This window comes from Schistocerca piceifrons, chromosome 2 (genome assembly GCF_021461385.2).
Source record: "Schistocerca piceifrons isolate TAMUIC-IGC-003096 chromosome 2, iqSchPice1.1, whole genome shotgun sequence".
Taxonomy (NCBI): Eukaryota; Metazoa; Arthropoda; class Insecta; order Orthoptera; family Acrididae; genus Schistocerca; species Schistocerca piceifrons.
In genome coordinates, this window is record NC_060139.1 from 697,211,165 (window position 1) to 697,227,092 (window position 15,928).

Genomic DNA, 15,928 nt, shown 5'->3' on the forward strand with positions numbered 1-15,928 from the left:
TCCTTAGGTTAGTTAGGTTTAAGTAGTTCTAAGTTCTAGGGGACTGATGACCACAGTAGTTAAGTCCCATAGTGCTCAGAGCCATTTGAACCATTTTTGAACCAAATTTTAACTTGATACGTCTACTCGTTTCCGAGAAAAAGGGTTCTTAACAATCGGACGGACAGACGGACAACAAAACGATCCTATAAAAGGTTCCGTTTTTACCAACTGAGGTACGGAACCTTCAGAAGAAAGCTTGCTTTTAGGAAGTAAAATGGCAGCAGTGTGCAATAAAGTAGTGGTAGTAGGTTTGCAGCAGCCTTCTTCAGGTGTAGATTGGTTAGTGTAGATTGGTTAGCTGAGTAGTAGGTTCTCCAAAATATTGGATTTCAAAAGGTGTCGTACGACTACTGACCTCATATTTCTTACTTTGTACTGATCCTAGAATACCACTTACACCGGTTGGGAGAGAGGGAGGGGATACACAGGAGTCTACTCGTGGCGTATATGGCCTGCTGGTAATTTGTAGCCCACTGAGAAGCGATGACAAGGGTGTTTTAGTCGTGTTTTTCTGCTGTTCGTTGCGAAGGAACGACGCCCGTTGGGACTGCGCTGTTGGTTTAGCCGCTCGCGGCTGTGTCCGGTGCTCCCTCAGCCCTGCCATCACGTGCCAGCGTAGCTGTCAGCGAGGACGCCAGCATCTTGTAACCGGTCTCTCTAGTTATGTTGCTAGTCTGTTTCTTCTCTGCTGGGCAGAATACGACGTTTTTATACAAACTAATTCCCAGCCACCTGCGAAATATTTTATTTTGTTGTAATGGTCGTGTTTCTTCACTGCAAGCTTTACAGTTCGATTTAAAGAACATATGAGAAACTGTGAAAGCAACCAGTCAGGATTCTCCTTACACCTAAAGAATCAAAACTCCACAAGAGAATACATCCAATATATTTTACAAATTCTACGCAGTACCTAAAGTCCCTACTGTGAACATTTCGGAAGAATTAAAAAAAAGAAAGTCGTGTGGCTAGGGCATCCCGTCGAGTAGACCGTTCGCCGGGTGCAAGTCTTTCGATTTGACGCCACTTCGGCGACTTGTGCGTCGATCGGGATGAAATTATGATGATTAGGACAACACAACACCCAGTCCCTGATCGGAGAAAATCTCCGACCCAGCCGGGAATCGAACTCGGGCCCTTAGGATTGACATTCTGTCGCGCTGACCTCTTTTTTTTTTTAATCTCTATTTGTTTGCTCTTGGTCGTTGCATCTGCTCGGGGCGGCCGTCGTAAGACATCCGTTTAAGTTCGTTGTTGATCGACTAACTCAGTTTTTTTTTTTCTTACAGAGGGCAGGTAACCCTCTGACGGAACACGCTGAGCTACCGTGCCGGCGTCACTCAGCTACCTGGGGCGGACTCGGAAGAATTGGTAATTTAACACATACGGACAAATATACCAAAGACTTCCTCGACGAACAAACCCATTTGAAAAAAAAATAATGTAGAATACTCTATTGAAATTTTAAGAAAAGAAAACGAATAAAAACCGACGGCCGGAGTGTCCGAGCGGTTCTAGGCGCTACAGTCTGGAAGCGCACGACCGCTACGGTCGCATGTTCGAATCCTGCCTCGGGCATGGATGTGTGTGATGTCCTTAGGTTAGTTAGGTTTAAGTAGTTCTGAGTTCTAGGGGATTGATGACCTCAGAAGTTGACTCCCATAGTGCTCAGAGCCATTTGAACCATTTTTGAATAAAAACCACACGACGCACAAAAAAACAGACAACCTTTAACCGCAGTTAAGAACAAAATTCTAATATCTACGATATACAACCTCCAACTCTGACATCAGAGATACGATATACTCTGTAAACAGAAATCATCACAGGAGTGAGAACTGTCATTTTATCTGTCAAAAATAGTGTTCTATGCAGACGAAATTTCGTGATTCATACAACTTGTCACCAGACAAATATTTGCTTCAAGATGGCACTATGACCATCGCTCCACCTACACTTAAGTAAAACTGAAAAGCAACTTTACACGAAACACACCTAGATTAATTAATAAGTAAGCTATATTAATTGTAACACGTGTACTTGACAATGGCATACTAGCCGAAACAAGCCTGTAATGAAGAAATACGACGAGCGCAAGTTAAATAAAATATTTTGCAGCTAACTGGGAATCAATTTAAATGAAAAAGTTGCTAGAGTACTTCAGGATTTACATTGCCTCTTTATTTACATGATCATATGAGCACGTAACAAACGATTAACTGATCGCATCCGGTATCCGGGGAGGTGAGTTTGTCCCGAATCGAATTCGCAAAGCGCATAAACGGAAAGGGCTGGTGAACTGGTCAGCCTGGATATGGTTTTTAGGCAGTTTTCCACCTGACTACGTAATTACCGAAATGGTACCTACGTTCCGCCGTCTTAAGCTGCGTTCACAGTGGCTCCGACAAAGGTCGTCAGACAACGTCGCCAGACCTCGCCCGATGACATAGGTGGCAGCGTGGTCATAGTGCGTCCGATCTCCTACGTTAGTTTTTGGCAGGATCAAGGAGGTTGGGTTAGGTTAGAATCTGTTCTGTGTATGAAGTAGGTTAGATTTTAAGCTCTTAGGGTGGGGTGGATATCACGACACCTCTCTGCTTGGATACGAGTACTGTACCGAGCGAGGTGGCGCACTGTGCACTCGCATTCAGCAGGACGACAATTCAAACCCCGTCGATGGCCAACCAGATTTAGATTTTACATTTCCCTACATCGCTCCAGGCAAATGCCGGGATGGTTCCTTTCAAAGGACATGGCCGAAGTCCTTCCCCATCCTTCGCTAATCCGATGGGAACGATGACCTCGCTATTTAGTTTCCTCCCCCAAATCAACAAACTAACGAGTATTGCCTAGCGGCTTCTGCTATTAAAGAGACGCCGAGTGCATGTGAATGAGCTTTCCTCTTTCGTAAAGAACGTGGCGAGTACTATACAATCTGTCCTCTGTTATCGGAACAACCAGACAAGCTTTACGAATGTATGAGATGACGGGAGAAACGTTCTGTTACACACTCGAGGGCCGGCCGGTGTGGCCAAGCGGTTCTAGGCGCGTCAGTCTGGAACCGCGCGACCGCTACGGTCGCAGGTTCGAATCCTGCCTCGGGCATGGATGTGTGTGATGTCCTTAGGTTAGTTAGGTTTAAGTAGTTCTAAGCTCTAGGGGACTGATGACCTCAGATGTTAAGTCCCATAGTGCTCAGAGCCATTTGAACCATTTTTTTACATACTCGAGATAATACGTGGTGACTTTGAAATGCAAGTCATAAAGACTATTTTTCGCTGTATTTATTTAAAGTTGTGCAGACGTACGTCAATTAAGCTTCAATGACTGTCATTTGGCACACGAGTAAAAGGCAAGCATAAAGTGTAGCATAAGACACTGTGAAAACCTAAAGCACTTAAAAGTGGAAATGTATATCGTACACTACATTTGCAAACCACTTCACATTAACAAAATCACTACCCTACTGGCATAAAACTCCAGTAATCAGTAAAAATAATGATTTGTAGATAAATAATGACAAATTGCCACAAAAAATCCACTGCAGTAGCTAAAAGCATATAAAATACTCCACCCTTTTCATTTGAACAAATTAATTTTTGAGGTTATAATCTACGCCTAAAATTTCCAATAAAAGTTTTGACTATTTGAGGTTTCGAATAAACCTGCGATATCAGTCAATACATTTTGAACTATATCCCGATTATGATATTTTCATCCTCAGGATCTCACAAAAATCACTCTTTTTTGGACTTGTCAGTTTCTCACGCCCCATCTTTCGTGTGGCAACGGCCTTGCCGCAGTGGTTACACCGGTTCCCCTGAGATCACCGAAGTTAAGCGCTGTCGGGCGAGGTCGGCACTTCGATGGGTGACCATCCAGGCCGCCATTTTTCGGGGTGCACTCAGCCTCGTGATACCAATTGAGGAGCTACTCGATCGAATAGTAGCGGCTTCGGTCAGGAATACCATCTTACGACCGGGAGAGCGGTGTGCTGACCCCACGCCCCTTCTATCCGCATCCACCACGGCGGTCGGATGTTCCCGGTAGGCCACTCGTGGCCTGAAGACGGAGTGCTCCATCTTTTGTGTGCGAGAACGTCAGTTGATTTGACCGATAAAAACAAACTGATCTGAATTTCAACGATTGTCGTACGAAGTCTGTACGTTCGGGGGTAAGATCGGTTGTGCGACCGCGCACGTAATGGCGTCCTGATTTGAAAAGATCGGCCGTCTCCGGCTGATGTTGGTCGTCGGCGGAATCCACCGATATAGCGGCCATTGTGACTGCAGCCTTAGACACATGCTACGTAAACATTTGCAAAACGTTCTCGCACATGAACATCAGATTTACCTTAGAAGCAGACAGATGGGGCACACAGATTCTGTGCCGGCGAGAGTGGTGCCGTCAGGAAGAGGATCCGGGTGTCAACTAACACTGCCAGAATCCACATAACAATTATGACTTCGTAGAGAGTCGAGAAAAGGCAAGGAAGTCGAGTGAGGGGGGGGAGAAAAAGAAGAACATGTGATGCTCATTTACCTGCAGTGCAGAACTGAGAGCTACTCGTCTTACTAAAGTTCGCATAATCTCGGTGTGTCCATGCTGTCTTTTGTTGCCCCAGTAACAAAACAAACAACACAAAGCACGATTGTATTTTAGCGATGAGCCATTGTGTATTTGGAATGGAGTCCCAGGTCCGCAAGCACTGCCTGCGGCCCTTAAAGCGCGCGCCCGTGCGGCCGTACCCGTAGCCGCCGGCTCTCTCTCACACGGCGATGAGACGGGCCGGCCGCGTCCTCGATGTCCGCTGGCGGCTGAGCCGACCCACTGGACCAGCTGCCGGCGGCCGGCCACGGCGCCAGCGGCCCGAGGAAAAGGAAACAGAGCACTGTGTTACGTGGACAGCGCACGCTACACTTTCGTTGCACGTCTGCCTCCAGTCACCGCCCTAGGGACAGAGTCTCCGTACCCGCCATACTTCCTTCCAATACGATATTGTTAACATTAGTCTGCATTCTAATACTTTTTGTCAAATGATTTGTTGAAAGCAGGTGTTCTTGAATCAATTTTTTATCCTGATTCTAGAAAGAACTACCGTTTTGTCTGTCACATCAGGTTTTTACACAAAATAATAAGTAATTCGACTACATTTTCACTACAAGGCACTCCGTCTTCAGGCCACAAGTGGCCCATCGGGACCATCCGACCGCCGTGTCATCCTCAGTTGAGGATGTGGATAGGAGGGGCATGTGGTCAGCACACCGCTCTCCCGGTCGTTACGATGGTTTTCTTTGACCGGTTTTGACTACAAGGGTGGTTTGAAAATTTCTCAGAACGGAATAGAAAAAAAGTACTTACATCACTGAAACTTTTTTTTTGTTTTTGATTGTAGTCTTCTTGTAGATTAATACACTTTGCTCTAACGATGTTCCAGTGCCTTGATCCCACCTCGAAAATGAGTTTCCTCCAGGACTGCGAAATACTTGTCAACTCTGGCTATCAGTTCTTCGTTTCAAGTGTGCTGGCACGGTAGCTCAGCGTGTTCGGTCAGAGGGTTAGCTGCCCTCTGCAATAAAAAAACTGAGTTCAACAACGAACAGAAACGGGTGTCTTACGACGTCCGCCCTGAGCAGATACAACAAACGAAGAGAACAAAATGAGAACGCCGGCACGGTAACTCAGCGTGTTCGGTCGGAGGGTTAGCTGCCCTTTGTAAAAAAAAAAAAAAAAACTGAGTTAATGGATCAACGACGAACTGAAACGGGTGTCTTGCGACGTCCGCCCCGAGTAGATACAACGAACGAAAACGAACAAAATGAGATTAAAAAAAAAAGTGAATCTTCGTCTACAGTCCGCAGCTCGTGGTATTGCGGTAGCGTTCTCGCTTCCCGCGCACGGGGTCCCGGGTTCGATTCCTGGCGGGGTTGGGGATTTTCTCTGCCTCGTGATGACTGGATGTTGTGTGTCTTTCATCATTATTTCATCCTCATTGACTCGCAAGTCGCCGAAGTGGCTTCAGCTAAAAAGGACTTGCAATACGGCGGTCGAACTTCCCCGCTTGGGGCCTCCCGGCCAACAATGCCATACAATCACTTCTCACACTACGTCCACAAAGAAAAAATTTCAGTGTTGGGGAGAGATAGAAATCAGACGGAACAATAGGCGAAGCCATATCAGGTTAGTAAGGCGGGTGTGACAACAATTCATACCTTAGTTCGTCTAATTTTGCCTCGGCGACGGCACATGTGTGCGGGCGCGCGTCACGAGTCGCGGCACCCATCTTGCAGATAATTTCTTCATTTCTAATTCTTCAGTTAAAATGCGATTACCCTTTCATATGACATCTGGCAAGCGTGAGCAATTTCACGCTCTTTCAATCGCCGATCCTCCCTGACCATGGTGTGCCCTTTTGCAATGATTTCTGGAGTAGTGACACATCTTGGCCGACCACTGCGCGGATCAACATCTAAGCTCTCCTGACCAAATTTAAATTCATTTGTCAGCTTGGCAACAGTTGAATATGAAGGAGCAGACTCCTTCAGTGTATTCTAGAAATGGGCATGAATGTCTTTTGCTTCCATACCTCTCTTTACGAAGTACACTCCTGGAAATGGAAAAAAGAACACATTGACACCGGTGTGTCAGACCCACCACACTTGCTCCGGACGCTGCGAGAGGGCTGTACAAGCAATGATCACACGCACGGCACAGCGGACACACCAGGAACCGCGGTGTTGGCCGTCGAATGGCGCTAGCTGCGCAGCATTTGTGCACCGCCGCCGTCAGTGTCAGCCAGTTTGCCGTGGCATACGGAGCTCCATCGCAGTCTTTAACACTGGTAGCATGCCGCGACAGCGTGGACGTGAACCGTATGTGCAGTTGACGGACTTTGAGCGAGGGCGTATAGTGGGCATGCGGGAGGCCGGGTGGACGTACCGCCGAATTGCTCAACACGTGGGGCGTGAGGTCTCCACAGTACATCGATGTTGTCGCCAGTGGTCGGCGGAAGATGCACGTGCCCGTCGACCTGGGACCGGACCGCAGCGACGCACGGATGCACGCCAAGACCGTAGGATCCTACGCAGTGCCGTAGGGGACCGCACCGCCACTTCCCAGCAAATTAGGGACACTGTTGCTCCTGGAGTATCGGCGAGGACCATTCGCAACCGTCTCCATGAAGCTGGGCTACGGTCCCGCACACCGTTAGGCCGTCTTCCGCTCACGCCCCAACATCGTGCAGCCCGCCTCCAGTGGTGTCGCGACAGGCGTGAATGGAGGGACGAATGGAGACGTTTCGTCTTCAGCGATGAGAGTCGCTTCTGCCTTGGTGCCAATGATGGTCGTATGCGTGTTTGGCGCTGTGCAGGTGAGCGCCACAATCAGGACTGCATACGACCGAGGCACACAGGGCCAACACCCGGCATCATGGTGTGGGGAGCGATCTCCCACACTGGCCGTACACCACTGGTGATCGTCGAGGGGACACTGAATAGTGCACGGTACATCCAAACCGTCATCGAACCCATCGTTCTACCATTCCTAGACCGGCAAGGGAACTTGCTGTTCCAACAGGACAATGCACGTCCGCATGTATCCCGTGCCACCCAACGTGCTCTAGAAGGTGTAAGTCAACTACCCTGGCCAGCAAGATCTCCGGATCTGTCCCCCATTGAGCATGTTTGGGACTGGATGAAGCGTCGTCTCACGCGGTCTGCACGTCCAGCACCAACGCTGGTCCAACTGAGGCGCCAGGTGGAAATGGCATGGCAAGCCGTTCCACAGGACTACATCCAGCATCTCTACGATCGTCTCCATGGGAGAATAGCAGCCTGCATTGCTGCGAAAGGTGGATATACACTGTACTAGTGCCGACATTGTGCATGCTCTGTTGCCTGTGTCTATGTGCCTGTGGTTCTGTCAGTGCGATCATGTGATGTATCTGACCCCAGGAATGTGTCAATAAAGTTTCCCCTTCCTGGGACAATGAATTCACGGTGTTCTTATTTCAATTTCCAGGAGTGTACTTAATCACTGCTCGAATCTCGTTTTTTTCCATCTTCGCAAATAACTACGCGGGAAGAACAACTGAGTCACGCCACCGCCACAGCTCTCTTCCAAGAGCACTGACGTGGTACGTGTTTGCAGGCAACAGTCCAATGAATATCACGTGAACAACTCGTTGCTCTAGCGCTGACGTCGCGTGGTGATTCCGAGAACTTTTCAAACCACCCTCGTATTTTCACTTCTGAGTCCTTCAAACATATTCCAACACATTTCAAACAAGGTGAGTTTTTTTAATCAAAGCTCACTTAAAAGCTGAAATACATTTAAAAATACTCCTCAGAATTACCCTAAATTGTTTAGTGGAAGCAAGACTTCTTTTTGTTGTACAAGCGGATCGTGCAGGATATTTTTTGTTACAGGTACAAAATTTCTCCGCCGTGGCCAAACTCTCACACTACAAGTCTTTCCCTTGCCCGACTGTCCAATTGGCATATAAAAAGCAAGGAATTTTTGTGAACCCAGCCTGTTGTCCTAAGAGCATTCCGGTAACTTCGAAGTCGCCGCAGATAAGAGAAGTGTGATCGCCATACTGGATACTTGTTAAGAGTATCTTTATGTTCTCACTCGTCGCTTTCATTTGAACTGAATGGACCACAAGAATGGACCCATACACCTTTCCTTTATGCAGTAACGCGCCTTTCAGGCTCTTTGTTAACGAGTCTAGAAAAGTCTCCCTTGTGTAGGATCACGTTCAATCTCATAGAACTGCATTAACTCGTTTATGTTGTTGCAGTAAACTAGGGACTCGTTCTGTGAGAATAAATGAACTAATTCTTTCTCTCTATGTTTATACTAGTATTCCCGGTTCCAGAAGGTTCTTACTTTTTAACCAGGAAGCAAATAGTTCCACAGATTCCTTAGGCAAATTCAAATCACGTACGAGAGCACTAAGTTCACTCTGAGTGAACAGCTATTGAGTAAAGTCGCATTCAGGCGGTGGACATTACTTTCGTCTTCGGTAATTGCATCAACTTTATTTTCTTCGTCATCTTCTTCCACATTCTCTACAACAGCTGGAGCAAGAGGGTCAATCAGATCTTCGCCATGTGCAAGCTGTCCTAATGGCTGACTGAAGGCAGGAATACACAATTTGCCTTTTATTTTTCGAACTGCACCCCTGAGCATTAACTAAGCTGACGTAACAGTCATTAAGATGATTTTTAGGCTCCCTCCACAGCACTGGAATCACAGATGGCACGCATGTTTTCTTTTCTTTTGTGCACAATCTTAACCTTTCTACACAACAGCAGCAAACTATCTCTGGTGCCCATCTCTTGTTCTGGTCACCAAGTTTCACTTTAAAATAAGCATGGTAAGGTTTTTACACAAAGTCTGCTTAACCACTGTATAAATCCAAAAAATGTAACAGTAGCATTGCGAAATGACTTTTTTGTATGCCAATATGAAAGTGTCCAGAGTAACACGATATCTGGAGTTACGACATACAGTAAATTGGCGATTAACCACAACTGTAATACTTTTTCGTTTCTTCTTTCTAGAGCCTTTCATATTCCGCCATTTTTGTGGAAACGAAAATGTTGTTCCCACACACTTATTCTCCACTTCATCGCAGCTAGTACTACAAGGAAACTGTTTTTAAATAAGACGATTACTTTGGAAATCAGTATAATCTCAAGATAATGACTTCATCTGTTAGAATAAAGTTTATCTGGAGGTGAAAAATGCCCGAGACATGTATACATTCATAAACCACGAAATTTACCTAGAACTTGTCTTACTGATATATGGCCATAGAGGCACGAAAATTAGCCTTTTAACATTAACTCTTTCTTGCACTACGTATCCACATTGTTCAACACTTAAAGCCCCTCTTACTATGTGAATGCATGAGTACTATAATTAGACATCTGTGGTATTTGCCTATGAAAAGTAATTTTTGTTCCTTTAACGTATTTCGATTTGCATCTGTTGAAGTGATAATTACTCAGCATTGCTGTTAGTAATAAGTAAATGTGTAAAATCAGTATAAGTAAGCGTGCTCGTAAGGGTTCGTTGTTAGGGCCAAACATAAACAAATGGCGTTATACTGATGTCACGTGACGATTCTGGTTTTATATTGGCGGCAAGTACGGTTCACTAATGTTCATTCCCTCGTATTACTATTCTATGATCACAGGTTGAAAAATTGACGCCATCCAAAAGTGGCGGTGCAGGAACGTTATCAGCTTGTGATCAAACAACAGTATTAGGAAGCCGAATATCGGTTACTTCAAAAACCGGGTATTTTGAACGGCTTTAACTGTGAGGTTAAACTGGAGGCGAAAAAAACAACTGTGTAACCGAAAACCATCCCTGCAGACGAGCATTGCGGAGAAGAGGTGCAAAAAATCGCTTTAAATCAGCGTAAGGAATCATTCGTGAGTTCCAAAGTGCTACCGGTAGTCCAGTTAGCAGACTGACGATGCGTAGGAAGCTGGAATGTGGGCTCCTTATAAACGAGACATATGTGATCTGTGGTCGCTGCCAAGCGACGCTTGAGGTGGTGTAATAAGAGCGAAGGCACTGGGCAGTGGATTACTGCAAGCAAGTGGTTTGGAGTAAGGAATCACACTGTACCCAGTGGAAATGCAGTAGAATGGTTTAGGTTTGGGGAATGCCTGGAGAGTGTTACCTGCCATCATGTGTGATGCGTACAGTAAAAGTGCATAATAGGAGTGTTTTTCGTTTTTGGGGTTTGGTCGCATTATTGCGCTTAAGAAAACGCAAAACACGGAAGGATACGAACAGATTTTACGGCATTGTGTTCTGTGTACAGTTCGGAGACGATGATTGTATGAACATGACGACGTTCCCTGTCGTAAAGCAGCATTTATGACGCAATGGTTTAAGAATACCATTCCCGAAATGGACTGGCCTGCCCAAAGTTCCGACCTGAACACGATGGAATATCTTTGTGATGAGTTATTACGTCGACTTCGCTCCAGACCCGAGGGTCCAACGCCACTACCTTCGCTGGTTTCGTCTATTGAGGAAGAATGGGCAGCAATTCCGCCACAGACATTCAGATACCCCATTGGAGATCCGGTAGTCATAAAGGCGAAAGGTGGACACTAGTAGGTGTCCAGATACGATTAATCAGATAGTTTGGGATATCTACCGTACCAAGTACTTTGCCAGCTAGACAGACATCAGTTGGGCACTGGAGTTTGGAAAATATGGATTTCTCATACAAGAGCGAGTGGATCTTCATGATGGGTCAGTCAGAGAGTTGGGGCGTTTGCTTCACGTACGTATTGAATAACAGGAGGGGATAACGTACAACATTGTCTCATTTTGCAACTATTGCTCCCTATTCACGTCCTTCGACTCTTATAACTCCAGTCCAGTTCCTGCACATAACCTTTCATTCCTCATGTTTCATCCCTGCTACCTCCAAAATTTCATTATATTTCTGTCACCATCGTTGAAACATTGTTGTCATTTTCTAATAAGGAAATTCAGTACCTAAGCATGTAATGATTTTATTGTCCACACATGTTTGTTGTTGTTGTGGTCTTCAGTCCTGAGACTGGTTTGATGCAGCGCTCCATGCTACTCTATCCTGTGCAAGCTTCTTCATCTCCCAGTACCTACTGCAGCCTACATCCTTCTGAATCTGCTTAGTGTATTCATCTCTTGGTCTCCCTCTACGATTTTTACCCTCCAAGCTGCCCCCCAGTACTAAATTGGTGATCCTTTGATGCCTCAGAACATGTCCTACCAACCGATCCCTTCTTCTAGTCAACTTGTGCCACAAACTCCTCTTCTTCCCAATTCTATTCAATACCTCCTCATTAGTTATATGATCTACCCATCTAATCTTCAGCATTCTTCTGTAGCACCACATTTCGAAAGCTTCTATTCTCTTTTTGTCTAAACTATTTATCGTCCACGTTTCACTTCCATACATGGCTACACTCCATATAAATACTTTCAGAAATGACTTCCTAACACTTAAATCAATACTCGATGTTAACAAATTTCTCTTCTTCAGAAACGCTTTCCTTTCCATTGCCAGTCTACATTTTATATCCTCTCTACTTCGACCATCATCAGTTATTTTGCTCCCCAAATAGCAAAACTCCTTTACTGCTTTAAGTGTCTTACTTCCTAATCTAATTCCCTCAGCATCATCCGACTTAATTCGACTACATTCCATTATCCTTGTTTTGCTTTTGTTGATGTTCATCTTATACCCTCCTTTCAAGACACTGTCCATTCCGTTCAACTGCTTTTCCAAGTCTTTTGCTGTTTCTGACAGAATTACAATGTCATCGACGAACCTCAAAGTTTTTATTTCTTCTCCATGGATTTTACTACCTACTCCGAACTTTTCTTTTGTTTCCTTTAGTGGTTGCTCAATATACAGATTGAATAGCATCGGGGAGAGCCTACAACCCTGTCTCACTCCCTTCCCAACCACTGCTTCCCTTTCATGTCCCTCGACTCTTATAACTGCCATCTGGTTTCTGTACAAATTGTAAATAGCCTTTCGCTCCCTGTATTTTACCCCTGCCACCTTCAGAATTTGAAAGAGAGTGTTGCAGTCAGCATTGTCAAAAGCTTTCTCTAAGTGTACAAATGCTAGAAACGTAGGTTTGCCTTTCCTTAATCTCTCTTCTAAGATAAGTCGTAGGGTCAGTATTGCCTCACGTGTTCCAACATTTCTACGGAATCCAAACTGATCTTCCCCGAGGTCGGCTTCTACCAGTTTTTCCATTCGCCTGTAAAGACTTCGCGTTAGTTTTTACAGCTGTGACTTATTAAACTAATAGTTCGGTAATTTTCGCAGCTGTCAACACCTGCTTTCTTTGGGATTGGAATTATTATATTCTTCTTGAAGTCTGCATAGTCCCAAACAATTAAGAGATTACTTACTTAGATGCTGCTTGGGACTGGGGTTCTGCGGAATGCCGCCGGCCAATGTTTTTGCTAAAGCGGCGAGTTCTTAACAGCTGGTTCCACAGAGGAGGCGAGTGTGAGCAGGAGACGGCGGACCGTGGCAGGCCGGTGCGCGAGTGGAGGCTGACGTGGTCTCCCTTCCGGCCGGCGCTCATTAAAACTGGCTGCCCGCCCACCGTGGCAGCGCGCGGGCCTTGTTTCCGTGACGCGGCGCGCTCACGCCTAGCAGCTCGCCGCTGCCACAGCCCTGCCACACGCCCTGCCGCTGTCCGGACACCGCTGGCCCACTTTTGGACATAACAACATCGACAGCTGCACGCAGCGCACAGGCTGAGACTACCTTTCCACTGTGTCTTAATTATCACTTTCTGGGGTTCGTCGGGTGTTTAACGTCTGGAGTGATGGATTTTGTCTTTTATGTTTCTTTCAGAGTCACCGTTCTTCTAACTGGTTTCATGCGGCCCGCCACGTCTTCCTTTACTCTACGAGATTCGAGATTCTTCATCTCGGAATGATACCTACAACCAACGTCCTTATTTAGAACGTTTTTTTCAGGCATTAGTTAACAGCGCAAATATGTTTCACATAATTCGTAACACACAGCAATATTTGGTCCTTTTTGTTGTACTACCGGTTTCGGTTACAAATCCTCATTTGGTACGAAATTCGAACAAAAACACCTTACACATTACGAAAATGGCAACATGCCGCTATTGACTCATTCATCGATCAAAATATGTCAATCTGGTTCAATTTGAAAAATAACATTACAGTGTATTACAAACCGACAAGAAGAGCTGCATATATATAAAACTAAACTAAACTCCTCCCGAACAGGACATAAAGGCGAAACGGTACCGACCGGCCGCCTTGTCATCCTCAGCCCGTAGGCGTCACTGGATGCGGATATGGAGGGGCATGTGGTCAGCACACCGCTCTCCCGGCCGTATGTCAGTTTCCGATACCGGAGCCGCTACTTCTCAATCAAGTAGCTCCTCAGTTTGCCTCACAAGGGCTGAGTGCACCCCGCTTGCCAACAGCGCTCGGTAGACCGGATGGTCACTCATCCAAGTGCTAGCCCAGCCAGGCAGTGCTTAACTTCGGTGATCTGACGGGAACCGGAGCTACCACTGCGGCAAGGCCGTTGGCCGCTGCATACGTATAGGCGATGTATAAAGTTTGAACCCTATTGACGTATGTTTGTCAATGGGTGTATCACTAGCTGCATTCCATTGTTTTTATTTTCGTAATACGTAAGGTGTTTTTGTTCGAGTTTCGCACCAGATGACGGTTTCCAACCGAAACCGGTAGTACAATAAGGTGACAAAAATTTTGGGACACCTCCTAATACCGTGTCGGATCTGCCTTTGTCCGGTGAAGTGCGGCGACTTGGCATGAACTCAAGCCGTTCGACGTCCCCTGCAGAAATATGGAGTCACGCTGCCTTTACAGCCGTCCGTAACTGCGAAAGAGTTGCCGGTGCAGAATTTTGTGCACTAGGTGACCTTAACATTATGTCCCGTAAATGGTCTAGGGGTAGCCGGCACGGTAGCTCAGCGTGTTCGGTCAGAGGGTTAGCAGCCCTCTGTAATTAAAAAAAACTGAGCTAATCGATCAACAACGAACTTAAACGGATGTCTTACGACGTCCGCCCCGAGCAGATGCAACGAACAAAAACGAACAAAATGAGATTTAAAAAAAAAAAAAAGAAAAGGGGTAGCGTCTATGATTCACAATCAAAACGTCTTCGGTCCCGGGTTCGTTCCCCGCCACTGCCTAAATATTGATAAATAATCAGCATTGGCGGCTGAAGACTTCCGGCATAAGAAGTCAGCCTCATTCTGCCAACGGCCTTGTCAAAGAGGGCGGAGGAGCGGATAGAGGTTCAGGGCACTCTCTTGTCCTAGGGGTGGGAAATTGCCCCTAAAGGCGGAAGAATCAGCAACGATCAACGACATGAGGATGCAGAAGGCAATGGAAACCACTGTATTAAAGACACGTAACGTGTATCCACAGGACATGTGGCCTGTAATTGAAGAAGTATCATGATGATCTCTCCATTGGCAAAAGATTCCGGAATAGTCCCCCATTCGGATCTCCGGGAGGGGACTGCCAAGGGGGAGGTTACCATGAGAAAAAGATTGAATAATCAACGAAAGGATAACGTTCTACGAGTCGGGGCGTGGAATGTGAGAAGCTTGAACGTGGTAGGGAAACTAGAAAATCTGAAAAGGGAAATGCAAAGGCTCAACCTAGATATACTAGGGGTCAGTGAAGTGAAGTGGAAGGAAGACAAGGATTTCTGGTCAGATGAGTATCGGGAAATATCAACAGCAGCAGAAAATGGTATAACAGGTGTAGGATTCGTTATGAATAGGAAGGTAGGGCAGAGGGTGTGTTACTGTGAACAGTTCAGTGACCAGGTTGTTCTAATCAGAATCGACAGCAGACCAACACCGACAACGATAGTTCAGGTATACATGCCGACGTCACAAGCTGAAGATGAACAGATAGGGAAAGTGTATGGGGATATTGAAAGGGTAATGCAGTATGTAAAGGGGGACGAAAATCTCATAGTCATGGGCGACTGGAATGCAGTTGTAGGGGAAGGAGTAGAAGAAAAGATTACAGGAGAATATGGACTTGGGACAAGAAATGAAAGAGAAGAAAGACTAATTGAGTTCTGTAACAAGTTTCAGCTAGTAACAGCGAATATCCTGTTCAAGAATCACAAGAGGAGGAGGTATACTTGGAAAAGGCCGGGAGATACGGGAAGATTTCAATTAGATTACATCATGGTCAGACAGAGATTCCGAAATCAGATACTGGATTGTAAGGCGTACCCAGGAGCAGATATAGACTCAGATCACAATATAGTAGTGATGAAGAGTAGGCTGAAGTTCAAGACATTAGTCACGAA

At 45.9% G+C, this 15,928-nt stretch overlaps 1 protein-coding gene and 1 pseudogene across 1 annotated transcript in view; both read right to left on the bottom strand.

The window, feature by feature from the left end:
- Positions 1-15,928, bottom strand: part of LOC124775756 (protein phosphatase PHLPP-like protein) — a 241,492-nt gene that overhangs the window by 137,401 nt on the left and 88,163 nt on the right. The window lies entirely within an intron of this gene.
- On the bottom strand, positions 14,040-14,157 carry LOC124778051 (annotated as a pseudogene).